This window comes from Grammomys surdaster, unplaced genomic scaffold (assembly GCF_004785775.1).
Source record: "Grammomys surdaster isolate TR1022 unplaced genomic scaffold, NIH_TR_1.0 130, whole genome shotgun sequence".
Taxonomy (NCBI): Eukaryota; Metazoa; Chordata; class Mammalia; order Rodentia; family Muridae; genus Grammomys; species Grammomys surdaster.
Genome location: NW_021604588.1, coordinates 21,679,586 through 21,700,313, shown reverse-complemented (window position 1 = coordinate 21,700,313; position 20,728 = coordinate 21,679,586). Strand labels below are relative to the sequence as shown.

General features: G+C 47.2%; 1 protein-coding gene across 1 annotated transcript in view; it reads right to left on the bottom strand.

Annotated features, from left to right (window-relative positions):
- The window catches only part of Ptpn14 (protein tyrosine phosphatase non-receptor type 14), a 135,881-nt gene extending 131,211 nt beyond the window's left edge, over positions 1-4,670 (bottom strand). The window contains exon 1 of the mRNA XM_028761184.1: positions 4,574-4,670. The gene's annotated coding sequence lies outside the window, so the exon portion shown is untranslated. The remainder of the gene's footprint in view (positions 1-4,573) is intronic.
- Positions 4,671-20,728: the final 16,058 nt, after the last annotated feature.

Here is a 20,728-nt window from a genome sequence, read left to right as displayed (position 1 = left end):
CAAATTCAAAGGTATTTTGTAACATTTATTTTACCTATATGTGTGTGTATATGCTCATCTGGATGGGAGTGCCACAGAGGCCAGAAGAGGGTGTCTGATCTCTGGAAGCTGGCATTCACAGATGGTTTGTGAGCCACCGGCCATGAGTAAGTACTAGGAACCGAACCCAGGAACCCCACAAACAACACAAGCGTTCTTAGGCACTGAGCCATCCTCCACCACCCCCCAAACAGTAATTTACTGATTGTAAGAGGTTAAACCACCACACTACCCCTTTCTGTTTTTTTCTCACCAGAATCCTTTCCTCCTACAGGCGGACAGTAACATTTGTGTAATGGCCAACTACTCTGCAGAATCTCTGACAACACAAAGGTCCCCCGGGGTCAGCCTGAGGGAGGGAACTCAGGATGCGATCTAGACCTAAGTGGACTGGAACCGCCTAAGGATGCACCTAATGGACCACACATCTAACAGTGTAGGGCTAACGAACCAACGACTGTGGCAAATGAAGCATGACAGAACCACAAAACAACAAACAAACAAACAAACAAACAAACGGAAAGAAGCCAGAATGCTGGCGCATGCCTTTAATACCAGTACTCTGGAGGCAGGGGCAGAGGCAGATCTCTTTTGAGTTCCTAGACTACACAGAGAAAGCCTGGGCTACACAGAGAATGCCTGCGCTTTCCCACCTCACCCCCAAAAAAGAAAGGACAGGACTGGGAAACACAAAGTCAATATGTCACCTGTAGCCCGACTCAGACTCAATCATCCTTACCATACATGCATAAGCTTCATGTAACATCCTTGAATTCAGAGTTATAAATAGTTCCAAGAGTATGTTTTCATGATCAGTCTGCGTGCAATGCATGTTAAAGTCACTGCGGGGTCTGGGCAGAATCCATTTCCTTTCTGCAAGAATCTCGGTCAAGCTTGCATTTTTCTAGGCTTTGACCTTCTGACCCTTCCCAGCACGCAATTCTGCAGGTGGGAAAGCTACCCAAATTGCTGAGGTCACTGCTCTAAGGACACACCTATCCTGGGGATGCCTGAATCCCTTTCTTTGCCCACTCCCTCCCAGGAAGTTGATAGGGAGATCAGTGAGATCATGTTTGTCAAATACTTCAGGTTTCTTGGATGAAAGGCAACATCAAAATGTAACCACCTGTGGCTGCCGGCCCTGTCCTGTCACAAGCTGACTCTGTGTTGGGGCTTCAAAGAAGGAAATCAAGACTGCAGAGGATGGCCTTTGTGTGAGCAGCCCCTTTCTGCACCCTTCCTCATGACAGGCAGTGATCCCAACATCCCTTAATTAACCGATCTCAGCACTGGAAATGAAAAGATCCTGCACAACACACTAGCGCCTTGTCACAGAGAAGAGTGGACCGGCAAAGGAAGTCCTTTCCCTGCCTTCTTCCTGACCAACTTTCCTACTGCCTGGGGTACTATGGGCCGCCTTCAGTATGAAGGGCCACATGCAGCTGCCAGCCGACATGTTTGCTGTGAGCCAATAGTCTAAAATAAAGTCAAGGACAAAGCTTCATGTGTATGTTGGCCCACATGTGAATTCAGCCTGCTGAGTAACAAAGAACACATTCACAGCCACATAGGAGGCCGCCAACACACAAGCGCCCTCCTGACAGGCAGTACATTCTACAGTGTCACACTGAAGTCTCATAGATGCTCTGGCAAGCCGAATCTGCCTAGCTCCACCTTACAGATGAAGAAACAGACAGTCAGAAAGGCTACAAAGTCAGTTCGGCATCACATTTCTCAAAAGTGGCAGAGCTGTGCAGGAGAGATGGCTCAGCCGGTAAGGAGGCTTGGCACAAACCTTGACAACCCGTGTTTGATCCCTGGGCCCACAGAGTGGGAGAAGAGACCCAAATGTGACTTCCACAAGCATGCCCGAACACATACACACCAAAGTGAATGTAAAAGAAATCTCAAGTGGCAGGGTTGGAATTCAAGTCCAGCTGTATTTCACCCTCCCAAACACACACACACACACACACACACTCACTCACTCACTACAACGTTGCAGCTATTGGCCCCGCCCACTCCTGAGACCATTCAATCAACCTTTCCTAGGAGGAGGGCAAAATTAAATCCATTTAATCAGTCTGGGAGATCAAAAAGCTCATTTCAGACGCTAACTTCCTCCCTACTCAAGCGTTGGTGTCTGTTTCCCTCCTTCCTTAATTGGCTAATTAAGTATTTCATCTTATCTCTCCTCCTGCCTCACCTCCAACCAAGCGCCTAGCAAAGATCCAAGGCTCAGAATGGATCTGAAACCCACACAGCACTAGGTAACCAAGCAATGAAAAGTTCAAAAGCAAGAATGTGACCAAATTCCTCTTCAAAAACAGACAAGATGCTGGAACCCAGGTGAGCTCAATTTGCTAGCAAGAGGGCAATATTTGTATCCCCGTCGGGAACGTAATCCAGTAAGAAAGCATGCGCAGCGGCCACCCTCAGTCCTGCACTTCTCTCATCTATGGGGCAAGGAAGAACAGGTCTGAAAGCTCTGATTTCCTCTGACTTCTTTGTGGTGTGCCAATATTAAGAGTCTCCCTATGGCGATTCTCTTTCAGCTGACCACGGAATACAACACACACGGACTTGAATAGCTGCAGTGCTGTGAGTTTGTAACACCCAAAGGAGGAGAGCCTGGGGGAGACCTGGGACCCACCGGCAAGAAGCAGAGGCCTCTTGGTACACACTTCCCTCATGCAGGTCCCACAGACATTCCAGGTCTTCCATCGTGGATCAGAGATGGGCTTCGAGAAAACCTTGAATAAACACCCTCAAGTTGCAAGGAACCATTCCTATGTGCCAGCTTAAGACACCTGAAGGCTGGAGATCTAGCATCTTGGGCAGGAACAACCACTAGGAATAAGCACTTCAGCCCAGTGAAGAGGTCCCTCAGAGAGGTGACTGTGGGACAACCTCTCCTGCACTGAGGAAGCTCTTTCAGGCAGGATGTGCTGGACCCTGGGTTACAGGGATGGAAGACTTTGGTTTCCTCAGGTTTAGAGAGAGGAAAGAAAACCTCGAGATGCTGCCGAAACTCCTTTTAAAAGTAGTCGTTCTGATTCTGAGACACAGAGCCACATCCTTGAATGATTCTCCATGTGCCAGCCACACATTCACACAGGTCAGACTACTGCTAGGTAAGAAAGCGGTGAGGGACCTGGGAAAGGGAACAGCACTTGCATAAGGCCCTGACCAGGTTCGGTCCCCAGCACCAAGGAGAAAACAAGCCCCTTCTAAAACACAAACTGTTCTCCCCACGCCAAAAGCTCTTTCAGGACAATGTTCTATAGTGGGGCAGGACGGTCCTCATGGGGATACTTTAACAAAACCAAAGAGGGGTCAATTAATGACAATTAAACACCTGTCACCCCACAGAACCGTGTGGGAGACACTTCAGGAGAGGGAACATATATATCCAAAGGGAAAGCTTTTGATCCTTGGAAGCTACTCCTGGTCACGGGAAGTGGGTAAGAGACTTCCGGTTTCGTTTCTACTGCGGTGGGGGCTAACTATGCCAGCAACAGTGCACCAACCTGCCCATACATGCCCCACCAGCCACCAGGTCGCTCTCCAAGATTTTCTGCACGCCCCCCTCCGCGCCCCTCACTTTACCCAAGCTGTTCCCTCCTCTGGAATGTGGTCCCTCAACCACCTAAGTTGAGCATCATTCCCTCGACGAAGGTAACCCCTTTCCTCCAGGGCCTGGCCTTCCCCGAGTCTCATAGATGTGCTTATCCGCCCACGGGCTGCCCGCAGGGTGCTGCAGACTCTAGTAGTGTGATCTCCTAGCAGAGGGGAAGACTCATCACTAAGTTTGTTGAATGAATGAGGGAGGAAATCCATTTCAAGAAATTAACGTATTTTGGAAACTGACCATACACTCATCCAGCAGCGGTCTGAACGTAACTCACCTCCAGTATGACCCGGTAACAGCTAATCCGTGGACCGACTAAACTCAAAACCCCACAATCTCCTCAAACCGAAGGAAGGAGGGCAAAGGAAGTTAGTGACAGCGCACATCAATTCCTCCAGAAAAGCTAGAAAAACCATTCCCACAAATTAGAAACTAGACGTGGGATCACGTGGGAAAGGGGCTGTTAACTCTCAGAACCTGCAAAGTTCGAGTTGGAGATCTGGTCCGAGATGAGGGTACATTTTTTTTTTCCCTGCGCGCCTGTCGGATCACCCAACCTGGGACCAAGAGACTGGGGAGTTTGGTATCACGGCTGGGACATTGGAGAGAGAGCACAAGGACCCCCTTACAAACCCAGTGCCCACAGAGGCACAGGACAAGCTTAGGGCGCTGCGCTGTGTTCCCCCGCTCGAAAACACAACAGGAGCTGGAGGAGATGTTTTGGCTGAACCCCAGAGTCCCAGATCGCGCTCCCCTTCCAGCTCAATCCCAGACGAGCGAGCGCCACAAGCGAAGAGAACCCGGCGGCCGGCCACCTGGCGCCCCCACCACGCACCCCGGCGTCCCCGGCGGCGAACCTAAGTTGGCTCTGCCCGAGTATCTGCTCCCGACCGGCTGCCTTACCTGCTTACATGGCCCAGGAGTGACCCGGGTGCCGCACGGTGACCATCAGAGAGTCTGGGTCCCCACCACTGGCTTCCAGGAGCTGGCAGAGGTGGGGCGCAGGGAGGGTTACGCAGCGGCCGCCGCGCTTGGAGCACTGGGGAGGAGAAAGGGCCAAGAACCTGAGCACTGCCGTCCCGCGCGAGGGGACCGGGGAGATCAGAGAGGTGGGGCGCAGAGAGGGACCGCAAGCGGCCACTTGGCACCAGATGCTCCACGAGGACCTGCCCTGTGGACGAGACGGCTGAGCCGAGGAGCGCAGCTAGCTGGCCGGGCCCGCGGTCGAGGCGCTGGGCAGCGGGGAGAAGTTGTGCAGAACTTGAGCCTCTGGAGAGCCCGAGCGCCAGGAAGCGCGAGCGGCCGGGAGGGCGGAGGAAGGGGCCGGGTAGGAGGGGACGAGCAGGCGCCGCTGGCCGCGCTCCCCCGCCCCGGGCTCCGCTCCGCAGCGCTGGGGGCCAGGAGGCGGGGAGTGCGCGGGGCGCTCGCTGGGCGGGCCAGGAATGCGTCCGGGGAGGGCGCGCGCCAGCCTCGGGGACGCGCGCCCAGCACTGAAAAGAGGAGCCCGGGCTCCCCCGCTGCGGGCGCACGGTCCCCAGGGACGTCACAGCGCTGGAATCCGAGGAATGCCAGGCTGCGGGAGCTCCTTCAGCCGGCCGAGCAGAAGTCGTGCACTTTTAATGGGCTAGCTTTGGAGCGTTTTTCCTTCCAAGGTGGGAGGCTGTGGACTGAAGGACCGTGCCTGGAGCGAGACTGACTGGAAGTGGAGAAGGGGAGATGACCCCAGTCAACCCAACTGTGCGACGCTTAGGGGGCGGAGGGGAAAGCGGAAAGGAAAGGACCGTCCCTCCAAGATTTCCGTGGGCAGTTAGGGGGTGGGACACTGGAGCTACAACAGGCCATTTATTTGAGGGAGGTCTCCAAGCAGGATGCCCCCATGCCGCCACCGCCCAGGAGACGCGGGACAAAGTAGGGTGGCCTTCTTGAGCAGACACTCTAGAAGCTCTCCTCGGAATCCTAGGATCTCTGAGTAGTGAGTCTTAGCTCCGGTCCTCCCACCCCGCCCCCACGGCCAACAAGCCTTTGTGTGCTGGGAGTTGGAATATGTGGTTTTCCCGGTTTGTTCCATGCCACGGAGGGGCCCCACCCCGCCTGGGTAGGCACTGGGAGGGAACTGCGTTAGCACTTTCGGAGGTGGGGTTACTGAGGCGCAGCCGGAGTAATGGAAAAGGCACTCAGCCGGGCAAGGGAACCTGTATTAGGCTCCTCTGAGTCGCTGGCCAAGTGGTTAACTTAGGAAGATTCCCACCCCCACCCCTGATTCTTGGTTTTGGTAGTTGTGCAGTGAAAGAGGTTGCCTATATTTTTAAGATGTTTTGTGTGTCTTGGCATCTGTTCTCTTTCTGACGTCTCAAGACCAGTCCTTTCAAGGATCCTGAAGTTCTTGTCACCCAAATATCGTTAAATTACTTCACTGTACAGGCAAAGGATAGAGTTTCCAGGCCTTATCCTATCAAAATGACCCATGCCAGCACTCTGGCAGAAGAGACAGGAAAATCACAAGTTTGAGGCTGGCCGAGACTACACAGCAAGACCCTACCTCAAAACCAGAAAGAAAGGTCTCTTGTGCCCACAGAACGCGTCTGTAATAACTGGCTTCTGAGCATTCTGTCTGCAGAACTAAGAAGAATTAAAGAGGACCGGGCTGGGGTGGGGGTTGGGGGGGGGCACAATGGAACGGATGGGAAGCAAAGGAAGGTGAGTCTTTCAAAATGTCGAGGAGAAGGCTGTAGGGGGCTGGTGAGTTTCCAACCAGCCTTCAGGAAGGGCTTTATGTCCTGGCTCAGTGTGGTCAACATTCCACACAGCTTAGCATCGCTGTCTGTCGCCATCCCTTGGTGAGGATTCAGGAAGCAGGAAAGAAGGGCCTGTATCACCAGGGAGCTCATGCTGCTGGGGTGGGATAAAGGACCCAGTTTGCAGAGTAGCTGCTCTCAGCCTCAGACGTTTGACTGAAACAGGATCGGGCTCAAAGACAAGAAGATGCCTACAGGCTGCAAGTATGGCAGGCTGTTCCTTTCTGGTAGACAGGAGGCAAATGTCACAGTGGAAAATAAGTGGCATATGTCTGTTGTGGCTCTGAGTCTCAGACCGCTGAGCACAGCCCCCGAGGCCACTGCGGTCTAGAAGAAACAGCAAAGGATTTTTGAACAGATGCAAACGTTAGGCTCTGCCTGTGAGCAGCCTTGTGACCCTGGGCAAGCCACTTAACTGAGGCTTGAGTTTATTTTGTCAGTGGAGTGTGACATCAGGGACAGAGTTTGGTTGGATTAGCTGAATCTTGGGCTGCAACCCTGTCTAAGCTTGTTTGAGTGCTTCCTCCTCCAGACACAGGCATGTTTGTGGGAGTCCAGTGATGGATGCCTGCCACTGCGCTTGCAGCCATAAGTAAAGCCTCGGCAGAGCACTAGCTCTCCGCATTTGCTTGTAATTTTTAAATCAATTCATTCATAAAAATAAAGGTCATTGTTAATTTTAAGAACCTATGAAGTGCTGACTGATTGGTTTTATATTGGATCATAGGAAGACAACACAAGAGTTATTTCACACGCACTGGCGCGCATGCACACACACACACACACACACACACACAGAGAGAGAGAGAGAGAGAGAGAGAGAGAGAGAGAGAGAGAGAGAGACTTTCTAATGACTTAGAAGTTGCACTTTGGTTTTCCGGTATGCTAGATTTATGCTGAACCACTGAGATATAATTCTTTGTAAGGAGAAAGCACACACATCTTGGACCCAAGGGTGTCCTTCAGCATACACTGCTTGCATGCCCAGTACTGGAAGAGGTTTGGGAAATCTGGCATGTTGCCTCACACCTATAATCCCAGCACTCAGGAAGCTGGGTCAGGACGACCTCCGTGAGTTTTAGACCAGAGAGTTCAAAGCCAACTGGGCTATAAAGACCTTGTCTCAAAGAAACAAAAACAAAGAAAGCGGAGTGTTTGGTGCATGAGCGTGAAGACATGAGTTCAGATCCTAACACCATGGGTGTCTGTGCTTTCACCGGTGCCTGAGACCCAGCACTGCTGGAAGCAGGAGGATTACTGGGACTTCAGGCTGGCTGCCAGCCTAGTCAAAAACCCCTCCTGAGTTCCATGAACTGCAGTTCGGGGAGAGACCCTGTGTCAAAGGAATCCTGTGGAGGGGGACACCCAGTGCCTACCTCTGGCCTCTGTACACATGCAAACACACACATGCACCATACCATACTCGCAGATACTCACAAAGAAGACAACTTGAGGTAATTAGAAAGAAATTAAAAGTCTACCTATCTATCAATCTATCTATCTATCTACCTACCTACCTATATCTCTCTCTAAAAGGAAACCAAATACTCTCCCACCCCATTGTGTCTATGTGTGTAAGCAAACATCCCATTAGGTAAGCGTGCACTCTTTGCAGTCTGATCAGGGTACATGGCATTGATGGGACTTAAAAAGACAGGCTCTTACAGAGTTTCATGTTTACTTTAAAGCTTTATGATTTTAGGAACTTGGGAATATTAAGTTGCCCAGAGTAGTCCACCTCCTTGTTCTAAGCTTGTCTCTAAGTACAAGATGCCACACAGAATCTCATCCCCCTCCCCCCATGATCCTGCCCACCTCCAGTTTGTTCTCGCTAAGATATTACTTTTACACCTTCAAAGATGCTGATGTCCTTGAAACCATAACAGTTTCCTGAATGAAAACAAACAGGCTGGGAGATGGTGCAGTCAGAAAAGCATTGGCCTTGCAAGCAGGAAGAGCTGAGCTCGATTCCAGCACCCACATAAAAAGCCAGGCATGGTGGTGCTTACCTATAGTCATCCCACTGGGGAGGCCGAGACAGGGGGATGCCTGGAGCTTGCTGACCAGTTAGAATTGTCAAATCAGTGAAAGATCACCTCAAGAAGTAAGATGGAGAGTGTCAGGAGAATCTCTGATGTCAACTTCTGGCTCCCCGTGTACATACACGTGCACATACACAAACATGCACACATACAAAACACACACATTTTTTTAAAACTAAAAAGTAAGTTGGCTTTATTTGAAATACTCTGATAGCTCTAGGGGTAGCCTGTACATTTTGGAGTTATATGGAGAAGGAGGAAATTACTTGTTAATACCTTGCTCCCCCCTCCCTTTTGTGCCACTGGAGATGGGACATGTGTGCACACAGATGTTAGCGTGCATCATATTTTAGACTGGATGTAACTGAGCTACAACCAGAATTGAGTAAAAAGCACAAAACTTAATGTACATACCTGTAGTGTATAGATGCATGTGACTTCCACCCAGGACAAGGTAAAGTGTCCACACTGCAGAAAATTCCCTTGTTTGACTTCTCTGTCACTATGTCCCCTCTGGGCTAACCTCTGCTCCTTGCGCATACCTGGCTAGTCCTCAGACTTCATGCCAATGGACCCCAAGAGTGTTCAACGGTGTTCGTAGACAATCTACCCAGAGAAGCTAGCTTCTTTAGTTCACTGCATCAGGAGTCCATTTCCCTGCACAGCAGAATTACATTCCATGACAAGAACAGTACCAATCTGTGTGTGCCTGTTCCTCTATTGATCTAGTGTGCAAGTATATTTTGGAAACACTTTTCAAGTAATTCTTCTGTGCTTGGGTTACAGGTTAAAGCCAGAGTGTTTGGGTCACTGGCTTAAACAGCAAAAATGAAAGATAACCCTACATTATTGACACCTGTGAAAAGTATTAAACAAGAGATGACGAGAATGTTTTGATGGACCTGGGAGATAGCTAACTCAGTAAAATGATTGCCTTTCAAGCATAAGGTCCTGAGTTCAAAACCCAGAACCCATATTTTTAATAAAAGGAGGTGGGGGCGGACACAATGGTACATACTTGTAATCCCAGCACTGAAGAGGCAGAGACAAGGGCTGGAGAAATGTCTCAGTGGTTAAGAGCACTGACTGCTCTTCCAAAGGTCCTGAGTTCAATTCCCAGCAACCACATGGTGGCTCACAACCATTTGTAATGAGATCCGATTCCCTCTTCTGGTGTGTCTGAAGATAACTACAGTGTACTCATATATATACATATAAATATTTCTTTTTAAAAGAGGCAGAGACAAGCGGATTCCTGGAGTGTGCCAGCCACCCAGTGTAGTCTACTCAGCAGGCTCCAGGCTACAGAGAGACTCTGTCTCAAAGTCAAAGTGGACGGTCCCTAAGGAGCACAGTCCAGGGAGCACTGTCCAGGGTTATCCTCAGGCCTCCACATGTGCACCCCAGACACACACATCCAAAAGAATGGGTTAGCGGTGTAGTGTGCTTAGTACTATTTTTTCCTGTTTCTGATAAAATACCCCGACAAAAGCAACAGCAGGGCAGAAATCCAGGGAGGTTACGGGGTGGGTGGTCATTTAGCTTAAAGTTCCAAGTCGAATGCATCATGGGACACACGCTTCTGGCTCCTAGACAGGAAATGGTGCCACCCACAAAGGACAGGTCTTCCCACTCCAATTAACACAATCAACAGAGCTCTCCCACAGGTATGGCCAGAGGCCCTTCTCCCAGGTGGCACTAGATCCTGTCAGGTTGATATCACAAGAGTGCTGAGAGGAAGAACAAGAAACTCACTGTAATATGAACTTTTGGCTATCTGGTGAGTTTTGTGTGTTGTTTTGCTGGTTTTTTGGTTTGCTTTTTTTTTTTTAAGGGTCATGATTCTTTGTGTAGAGCTGTCACATACAACTACACATGGCACCCACACATGGTTCACAGCCCTATTCTAGAAGCCAGCATAGACTGCATACATTATGAGTGACAACCCCAGAGGTCCTGCCACGGCTGGCAGGAGCCAGTGACTTTAGAGAGGCTTCCTAGCATCTGTCCTTGTAAAACCATTTCTGACTCAGGAGATGGGAATCCCATGAAGGACTTTCAGTTTTCAAATGATAATCAGCTTATGAAGTTCATCCTACCCCTAGGCCAGCTCGGCCAGGAAGTCACACTCCCTTCAATCACAGGCAAAGTGGAATAATGGAAGACTGTTGTGGAGGCGCAGCTTCCTGCCTTAAATGTGAAATGTCACCTCCTCGGGCTTATGTACTGACATACTTACATAACAGGTTGTGCAACCTTTGGAAAGTGGGGCCTTGCTGAGGGAAGGGGGAGTTGAGGGTGGGCCTTGAGAGTCACCCCCAGTTCTCTCTGCTTCCCAGGGCAGTATACCAAACATCTCTTCCTCTGCCACAGCAGCAGCCATGCTGGTTATTTCTACTATGGCCATGTCCTCCAAACAGTGAATGAAAGCAAACCTCTCCTCTTAACTTGTGTCTGCCAGGTGTCGACTAGATTAGAAAGTGTATGTTCTGCTTCCTCTCTGGTCCACTTCCTGTGGAAGCAAAGCGTCTGGTCCTCTCTAGACACACAGACTTCCCTCTCATCCAGATGTTCCCACCGTTACCAACACTCTGGCCTCTTCTCCACCTCATTTCTCTTTCTTTTCCTAGATGAAGCCTCTCTATTTTCCAAAGGGCCCCTTAATTTGGAGTACTTCAGAGAGGCCTCATTCTGTGCGTGCCAGCCTAGGCCTTGTACAAGAGCGTTATTTCTGCTATGTCCTCTGGAGAGAACGTCGAAGCTGTTTGGGCTGTATAGTGTGAGGACAGATGGAGCTGTTCTCCTGTCTGCTGGGCTGCCTCCTCAGGCATCTGTGGATGACCCTGGATGCAAGGGCGCAGTGTTAGCACATCGAAAAGGCAGCCTCGGCATTGGCAGCATCACTGATAGTTCCAACAAAAATGTGCAAGTCTCAGCCAATTGTTTATTTTGAAAATTCCAGTGGTAGCAATATATGCTTAGTATACCACAAACCATGTATTTGTTATTATTATTTTATTATTATTATTAATGACACATTTTATTGACACTATCAGCAATATTTAAAAGAAATTCAACCTGGGCACTGTGAAGTACTGCATGCTATGCATTTGTATGTATTGTTATTGTTCCTTACTAATTTTACCTTAGGTCACACACACTTTGGCTCTAACTTCGTGCTGTAAGCATCCTCATCATAGCCCCTGGCTCTGTCTGCTGAGTTTCCACCTCCATCAGCTCCAGCTTCGCCTTCTAGCTTTCTATGTGTGGCAGAAACAGTCAGTGGCTCTTCCAACACATTCCTCACATGTGTTTGTGCCCTTGGGCCTGCCTGTCACCGTGTCCTTGCAGGACCACTTTGTCAATGGTGAGCTTACCCCACCTGCTACAAAAACATATCCGTGACCCAGAAAGGGTAGCTCCTGCCAAAGAGCTCTTCTGCAAGACTGTCTTGGTTTTTACGTGTTCAGTTTTGACTGTCATCATGGAGCAATCACTTTAAAATGGTACCCATAGTTGTTTACATCAGCTGTTAGGCAGGGATGGTAGGCAGGGAAATGGATTCAGCCAAAGTGTCCTTGACTTACAAAGACCAGAACCCTGTTTCAATTTGTTGTTGTTTGTTTCCCGTTTTGTTTTTTGACAGTGCCTTTCTATGTAGCCCTTGCTAGATAGCCTGGACATCTTACATAGACCAGAGCAGCCTCGAACTCACAGAGATCCACCTGCCTCTGTACCTCAAGTGCTGGGATTAAAGATGCACGCCATCATGTTAAATTGGTATTTCAAGTTTTTGGAGAGAAAGAAAGACCATGTCATAGAAGCCATGTTAAAGAAGGGGAAGGCCTGGAGATACAGCTCAGTGGTAAGTGCTTACCTAGCATGCAAATTAGACAGTAGGTGTTGCAAGAGGGAGGGAGAAAGGGAGGGGAGAGGGAGGGAGGGAGGGAGGGAGGGAAGGAGGAAGGGAAGGAGGAAGGTAAGGAGGGAGGAAAATGGACCAGAGATCCACAGGGACTTTTCTTTCTCTGTCTAGGAATGCCATCTTCTTCTGCCTTTGTGCATACCCAGGCTCAAAGCATGCAAGCCTTGAAAAAGAAAGTCCCAAATCCTCAAGCTTCAGCGTCCTCATTTGTGAGAGGGGAAGGCCAAAATGGCCGATGACTGCGTTGTATGTTAAGTAACTCATCAGTGTATTGAAAGCCCTTAGTGGCACACCTGGGTCTCAGCATATCACTGAATAACAGCAGCAGGCCGATTATGTCTTTACAGAATGGACTCTGTCCTTGAACAGGAATCAAACCTCACATCTACATTCCCAACAGAAGTGTCAGCTTGAGTCACTGTCCCAGGGTGGGAAGGCAGACTCTCACAAATAAGAAAGGACCCAGGGGAGATCTGAAACCACACCCATAGGAAAAGAAGAAACTCATTAGCAAAAGGAAGGGCTGCTGCTCCTGGTCTGGACCTGTCTTCACTACAGCAAAGATAGCTTCAGTAGGCTAGAGTGATGGGGGGCGGGTAATGGGGACAGTGGCCACTGAGCACTTCCATGTCCTAGGGACATGGATGGTGCCCTCCATACATGCTCTTTAACAAGATTCAAGTGCTGTGGACTGAACTGTGTCCCTCCCAGATTCCTGTGCTGAAGCCTTTAATCCCAGCAAGACTTATTTAGACATATTCCTTAAGAAGATAGCTAAGGTTAAGTGAGGTCAGAATACTAGGGCCCTGCGTTAGTTGGACTTACCGTCTTCATAGAAAATGCTTGCCTTGTATCTGCACAGCTGAAAGACATGCAAGAAGATCAGGAGGGATACCACCTGAAAGCCAAGAACACTCATCCAGGGTGGCATGTGACTCTGTGTGTGCGTGTGTGCGTGTTTGTGTGTCTATGTGTGTCTGTATGTGTCTCTGTATGTCTCTGTGTGTTTGCCTGTGTGTATATGTGTGTGTATGTAGTACTGTGTGTATGTATCTATGTCTGTGTGTTGCTGTATGTCTATGTGTATGTCTGTGTATGTGTCTGTATGTGTTAGTATGTACATGGTATGTGTATATGCATGAATGTGAGAATTAGATGCCAGTATTAGGTATCTTCCTGATCAACCTAATTTCTTGAGAAGGCACGTCTTATTGAGACCTGGGGCTTGCTGGTTCCACTAGATTGGTTGGCCAGCATGTCCTGGTGATTTTCCTGCCTCTGCCTCCTCAGCAGTGGGATTGTGGGCATGTGCTTCTGCACCCAGCTCTTACATGGGTGCTGTCAGAACTCTGGTCCTGATCTCATCAGTCCCCAATAGTATCTTGATCTTAGACTTTAAGGCTCTAGAACTTTAGTCCCTTGGCCAGCTCTCCTTAGAAGGTACTCAGCTACAGAGCTGGTGAGCTTGGCTCAAGAGCCATCACAATGGTGAGTACATGTCCTTCATTATCTTCATTGAATACTTTCTAGTACATGTCAGCTGCCATTTTGTGGTTTGAGAGTGGAAAGAGGTGACTAAGAATTGCTATAAATTTTGACCAGACCTTTCAAATCCTTTTTGTAAGAGATTAAGGAAATGACAGATGTTCAAAAAAAAAAAAAAGCCAATCAGGACACTTCAGGATCAAAAGATGGTCTACTCTGTTACACACATTTTTCAGAAAATCTCAGAAGAAAACCACTTGAGACAGAATGTCTGTCTGTGCTGTCTCACAGTGATGCTTCTCAGAAGAAAGGTGCTGTACCGAAAGAGAACTCAAGCCAATGCCTGTCTCTGTCTGCAAGTGTCTGTAGCTGCAATGGATTCTCAGACTGCATCAGACTTTCAGGAAAGGGCTGGGGAGGTGGCTCAGTGGGTAAACTTCCTGCCTCAGAAGCATAATGACCTCAACTCAACCCCCCCCCCCAAAACCTACATAAAAAAGCCAAACAAGGTGGAGTGTGCCTGTAGTCCCAGTGCCAACAAGGTGGAGATAGCACATGTCCAGGGAAGCCTAGCTGAGCTACTTAAATTTAGGCAAAGGAAGAGACTCTGTCTCAAAAACCAAGATGTGGGAGTCAGCGAGAGCTCTGCAAGTAAAGGTGCTTACCACCCAGCCAGACGGCCATGAGTTTGATCCCTGGCTCCCATATGGTGGTAAGAAAGAATCAACGTCAGCAGTTTGCCCTCTGACCTCCACATGCATGGCTTGGAATACACGAACCTCCTCTACATACATAAGTAAATATAAACAAAATGCAAATAATATTTTTAAAAAATCTAAAGTGAATGGTGTCCTGAGGAATGACAGCTACGGCTGCTCTCTGTTTGGACTCCACATGGACCACGGGTACATACAAATGTGAGCCTGCACCTAACCCTACACACAAACATACACGCACACATACACACACATGCACATACTCAAATACACACATGCACACACAAACACACACTTGCACACACACATGCACACGCTCATACACACATGCACACACAGAGCCTGCCTGAGAATGTGGTTTCCAATTATTGTGTCCTCCCATTTTTCTGTTTTGTTTTGTCTTTGGAGACAGGGTCTCACTATGTAGCTCTCACTGTCCTGCAACTCAACATGTAGACCAGGCTGGTCTCCAACTTTCTCAAAGAGACCCTTCTGCCTCTGCCCCGGGAGTGCTGAGATTGAATGAAGATGTGTGCCATCAGGCCTGGCTCTCCTCCTCCTTTTAAACCAGGGTTTCCCTGTATAGCCCAGGTTGACACCACCCCTGACTTTCCTGCTGCAATCTCCTGAGCACAGGGATTCCAAGTATACACTGCCAGGCCTGGCTGGATTCCTAGGTAATGGCAACTGGTTCATCCTCTTCCAGTAAGTCCTGTATGCTAAGTTTAAACAAAACCCCAGGGGCTATAGCAGTATGTCTTGCTTTTCTCATCCATCTTTGGCTTTTTTTTTAAAAAAAATGCAATTTAAATACCTACATAAAGTCGTCAACAAATAATGCAAACTAGATTTGTAAAGCAAAACTTAGTAGCTCAACAACAAGTTCAGAAATGACTAGAAAGGAAAAGAAAGTCTGCGTTTGTTTTTGATGTCAGCAGCCATAGTCACAACATCCCTCTGCTGGGCATGCCTTCTGCTGTGATTAGAGACCCGAGACCCGTAGCAACCTTCTTTGGGAGATGTGGGGAATCGGGCTATGTTTGAGACACCATTCTGAAGAACATGGATACCCAGCCCGAAGGGTGAGATAGGGTGACCACGGGATAGGCCAAACTGCGTAAGAGAATCCGGCCGTGCTAAATCAAAACCTCCCTCAGGACCAGGCTGCTTCCTGACCTCCTCCCTGAGAAGCAGGGGGTGACTCAGTGTGGCTGGCTCTGGTACTTCAAACACAAGTCAGTAATGGGAATGCCTTCAGAGGACCGGTTTGGAATGACCATTGAACATCACTTCCTGTGGCCAATGGGAAAAGGCAAATTACCCAGGAAGCTCAATTTGAGATGCTTTCTGCTACAAATGTGAGTCAGAAGTATCTACTGGCATCAGAAATCCTAGAGGCTGGAGAAACGCCAATTCGAGAAAGTGCCTGTGGGCTTCACGATTGGCACCTCTGATTTTCTGGGATGTACAAAACAGGTAAAAACGTTTTTGTTTGTTTGTTTGTTTGTTTTGTGTTTTTTTTTTTTTGGTTTGGTTTGGTTTGGTTTTTAGCAAGGTCTTCTGTATCCCAGGCTATTATCAAAGTCACTATATAGCCAGAAATAACATTGAATTTCTCACCTTCCTGCTTCAATCTCATGAGTCCCAGAACTACAGTTTCGTGCCACTAGGCCTGGTCAGTTCTTTGCTGGAGATGTGACCCTCTGTGCCACGTTAGGTAAACACTCTACCTGTGGTGCTACCTCTTCAGTCCCAGTGAACATCCGTAAATGGTGAAAAGGATGCTCATCCTTTTGAGGCAGATAACGCTGGTCTTGCTCCCATTCTCTCTAATCATGGCTCCAGCTCCCCCTCCCTGGCTCCCTCTGCTCCACAGTCCTGGTATCTTGTGGTTACTTGAACGTTCCCAGGGCATACTCTCCCACCTCAGGATCTTGGCATTCACCCATTCCTTCTGCAAAGAGTTCCGCTCCTCCAGATACTTTCTGACTTGCTCACTCACTGAGATCTTCCCAGACTGCCCTGTTGCTCAGTCTCTACCCCCACCCCGATCCTACCCCACTCCCTCACCCCCAACCCCTGCATCCTCCTGTCCTTTGCCTAGCTGTCTGTGTTGCCACCTATCCTTCCTCTTCACAGCTCCCCTCATTTGCTTACTGTGTTTCCCCTCCCCCCACCAGAAGCTCTATTTCAGGGAATATTTTTATCCATTAGGGAGCTGGAAGATTCTCAACAAGCATTTACTAAAACTTTGCATGAGGAGGAGCTGGGGAGATAAATTGGTAAAGTGCTTGCAGCCTGAGCATGACACCCTGGGTTCAATATATTCCAAGTGCCTGGTAAGTGGAGGCACAAAGGCACCTAGTCATCTCAAAGGGTTCCAGGCCAGTGAGAGACCCTGTTTTACAAAACAAGATAGCTGGATCTTGCAGAAAAAATTCTTAAATTGACCTCAGGGCTCTGATGCACCTGCCTGTACACAATAAATGTCTGCTACTACATAAATAACGTGAATACATGTCCAGCTATATTCTCTTGTTCTCAGAATTCCACTCACATTATTTACTCTCTCTATATATTATATACCATTATAATATTATAATTTATTTTATGCCATATATAATTATACCATTGAGGTAGGTATTTTATATACCATTGAGGTAGGTATTTTAGCCTCCTGTTTATGGATGAGAAGATTGAAAGGTGAAAGAAATAAATGACTCAGCAATTAGGAGGATGTGGTACCCATGCAGATGACCCTGGTTTGATTCCCAGTAGCCATATGGTAGCTAACAAACATCTCTAGCTTCAGTCCTGGGAGATTTGATTCCATCTTCTGGCCTCTTAGGACACCAGGCCCACATGTGGTACATACACGTACATACAGGCAAATACCCACACACATAAAACGACGTAAATCTTAAATTGAGCATTAGAGTTGGTATAGTGTGTCTGTTCTTGGTGATGTTTTTAGGTTATGGGATTCAGTGTTTTGAGAACACTGATGTTCGTGTGCTTTCACATGGAGTGAACACACCCAACCTAGCTCTTGACCTTGGAGCTTCTTTTATTTTTGTCTGAATGACCTGGTTTAAGTCATTTCCTCTCTTGTCCTGGGATCATGAATCAACAGATTGTAAAACTTCACTCACACTTTCGATTTTTCCCTTGTAGGTATTTTTTTTCTTTTTCTATTCTGAATTCTTATTTTTTTTCTGATGCCTCTCAGGGGATCTCACTCCGTTAACTTTCAGATCATTTATTTACTGGACACGTCTTACTATTGAAATAATCCATCATAGTCTTTATTCAAAAACAATTAGATGAATCCAGCAGTGGTGGCACATGCCTTTGATCCCAACACTCCTGAGCCAGAGGCAGGTGGATCTCTAAGAGCTCAAGGCTAGTCCATTCTACAAAGTGAATTCCAGAACATCCAGGGCTACACAGAGAAACCCTGTCTCAAAAACAACAATAACGACACATACTAACAAAAATAAACAGGATGTCGGAGGAGGGGTATGCAGCTCAGTGACAGAGCACTTGTCCAGCCTCCATGAGGCCCCAGTACAGAAAAAAAATTATCTGTCCAATTTAAAAGTCTTTTTAATTTCCAGTACTTACTATTAAAGGAAACCCGGGTCCCTTTAAGAAACGTTAGCCTCCATGTCTAAGGGTAGAAATACAGAAGATAACATCAGCTTCAGCATGCACGTGTTTCCTATCTCTTCATTTCTTATGAATGAATGAAACCATTCACACACACACATACACCAGCCAGACATGGTGGCTCATAGTCGTACATACTCTGAGGCAGGAGGTTGCTGTGAGTTTCAGGCTAGCCTGTGCTGTGCAGAGTGAGAGAGAGCTTGTCTCAAAACAGATAATTCACCAGAATCATTACATCATTTAAATCTTTCGTTTTCTTAGTCGGTGTCTTGAAGCAATAGGTTCCAGAGGGTCAGCTCTCCTCACTTTCCAGGGATGAATTCCACTTGGTAATGTGTACGCACCTTTCAACTACTGCTGAGAGGAAATGCTGAAAGTCTTGCATATATAAAGTAGAAGTACAGAATGAGCAAGTTCTACAGAGCCTCTGAGAGGCACTGTGCTATAGATGTACTCTCTGACAACACGGCATTTCACATTAAGGCTTCTCAATACAACTAGGTAAGAACCAAGATTCAGGAACTATCTGGAAGAAACTTTCAGTCACTAAAGATGGGCCAGTTTTAGCTCCAATAGGAAGAATAATTACAACTAGTAGGAAATGTTCAACTATGTTTATATATCATAAGATTATAGCAAAAAAATCATCATCATTGGAACAAATTAATTGCTTTGAAAAATAATAAACAAAAAGATAGAAATAAGTCATCTGCTGCTTTTGTTTTACAAGATCACCACTGGAATCCATGGAGTGAATGGCGACCAGTTTTCCCTTATGGATATATTCTAGGCAATGAAAGTGTTAATACAATCAGAGAATCGCCAGTTATGACTTCGACTCCGGATACAGTAGTAGGTTGACCCAGGAGTATCAGTGGTGGCCAATGAAACCAATGTGGCCAGATCTCAGACTGTCACCATTAGCTTTTAACAGGGTGACTTAGGTCTGACTCAGCCTCTGGAATTGAGTCAGCTACCAACTTACCAAGATCACTTGGCAGAGGCAGATGTTCAGAGCCAGAGGTGTGGTCTCTGGACCTGGGCTGGGTGGGCATCACCCTCTGAGCCACATTTGCAATTTGAACTTTGAGTAAGTTCAAGGGACTTCAGCTTTGGAGAAAACACACATGAAATTACAAATTTAACAAACATTTTTGTTTGGTTGGTGTGGAAGAAGAGCTCACTAAAAGCAAGTAGCTGTGCCTATGGTGAGGGCTTCTTTTCACTGTGGGTACCAATACCATGAGAGAATCATCCCTGTTTCATTGAATTTGTATACAATGTTTCAAACTTGTACACATGTGCAGTGACTTATCTGGATTTCAAGTCAGAAAAACCTTACTCCTTATGGGGGCAGCCTTTGTACAAAAATAATGACTTTCTCCTATTGATTCAGTGCGGGGTGGGGGTGAGCTCTTGATTGTTTAGTAGTTTGGGGGACTGAACCCCAGGCCTTGCACATGGATGTACACTACTAAGCTATCTCCCAGCCCACTTTTTACTTTTTTATTTTGATAGTCTTGTTATTTTATTTTATTTTATTTTATTTTATTTTATTTTATTTTATTTTATTTTATTTTATTTTATTTTATTTTATTTTATGGGTCTTGTTAAGTTACCCTGGCTGTTCTGTAACTAATTCTATATCTCAAACAGCTTCAAACTTGTGGTCCTCCTGCTTCAGCTTCCAAAATAGCTGGGGATACAGACTTGCACCAATAGAACCAGGGTCAATTCAGCTTTTAAAATTATTATTTTCCAATCATCTGTTTCTCCTAAGATTATTCCATTAAAAATAGCTGATTAGTTGATCCCAGTAGATTTGCCCTGGTAGGGAGAAGGATAAAAGAAGATTTGAGAAGCATAAAAATATAAATAGAAACTTGATGTCCTGCCTACATGAACCTTATTTAAAGACAGATAGAAGCCAGAGATGGCTCAGCCAGTTACTGGCTGTTGTTGCCAGGTCTAATGACTTGAGTTTGATCTCTGGAAGCCACATGGTGGAGGGAAAGAACAGATTTACAAGAGCTGTCCTCTGACCTCTGACCTACGCATATGCGCGTGCGCACGCGCACACACACACACACACACACACATACACACGACCTGTCTTCCCGCAAGCACGCACTATCTAAATAAGTAAGTATAAAAAATTAAGATCAGATAGAATCTTCAGTGTGCACGGGTCTTCTTACCCCGCTCTGACAGGACCCTTCCATGCAAGAACCACGTACTCTTGCATATCTGCCAAGCAAGCTCCTCCATATGTTCAATAAAGCAATATAATCTTTGTGTGAAGCGATTTTCCAGACAAGGAGAGCATCATTTCTAACCAGTTTTCTATAAGCTACCTGTAAACATTTAAGTGATTATGTTTGTGTGCACTGTACCTTCCTGTTATGTGTGCACTGTACCTTCCTGTT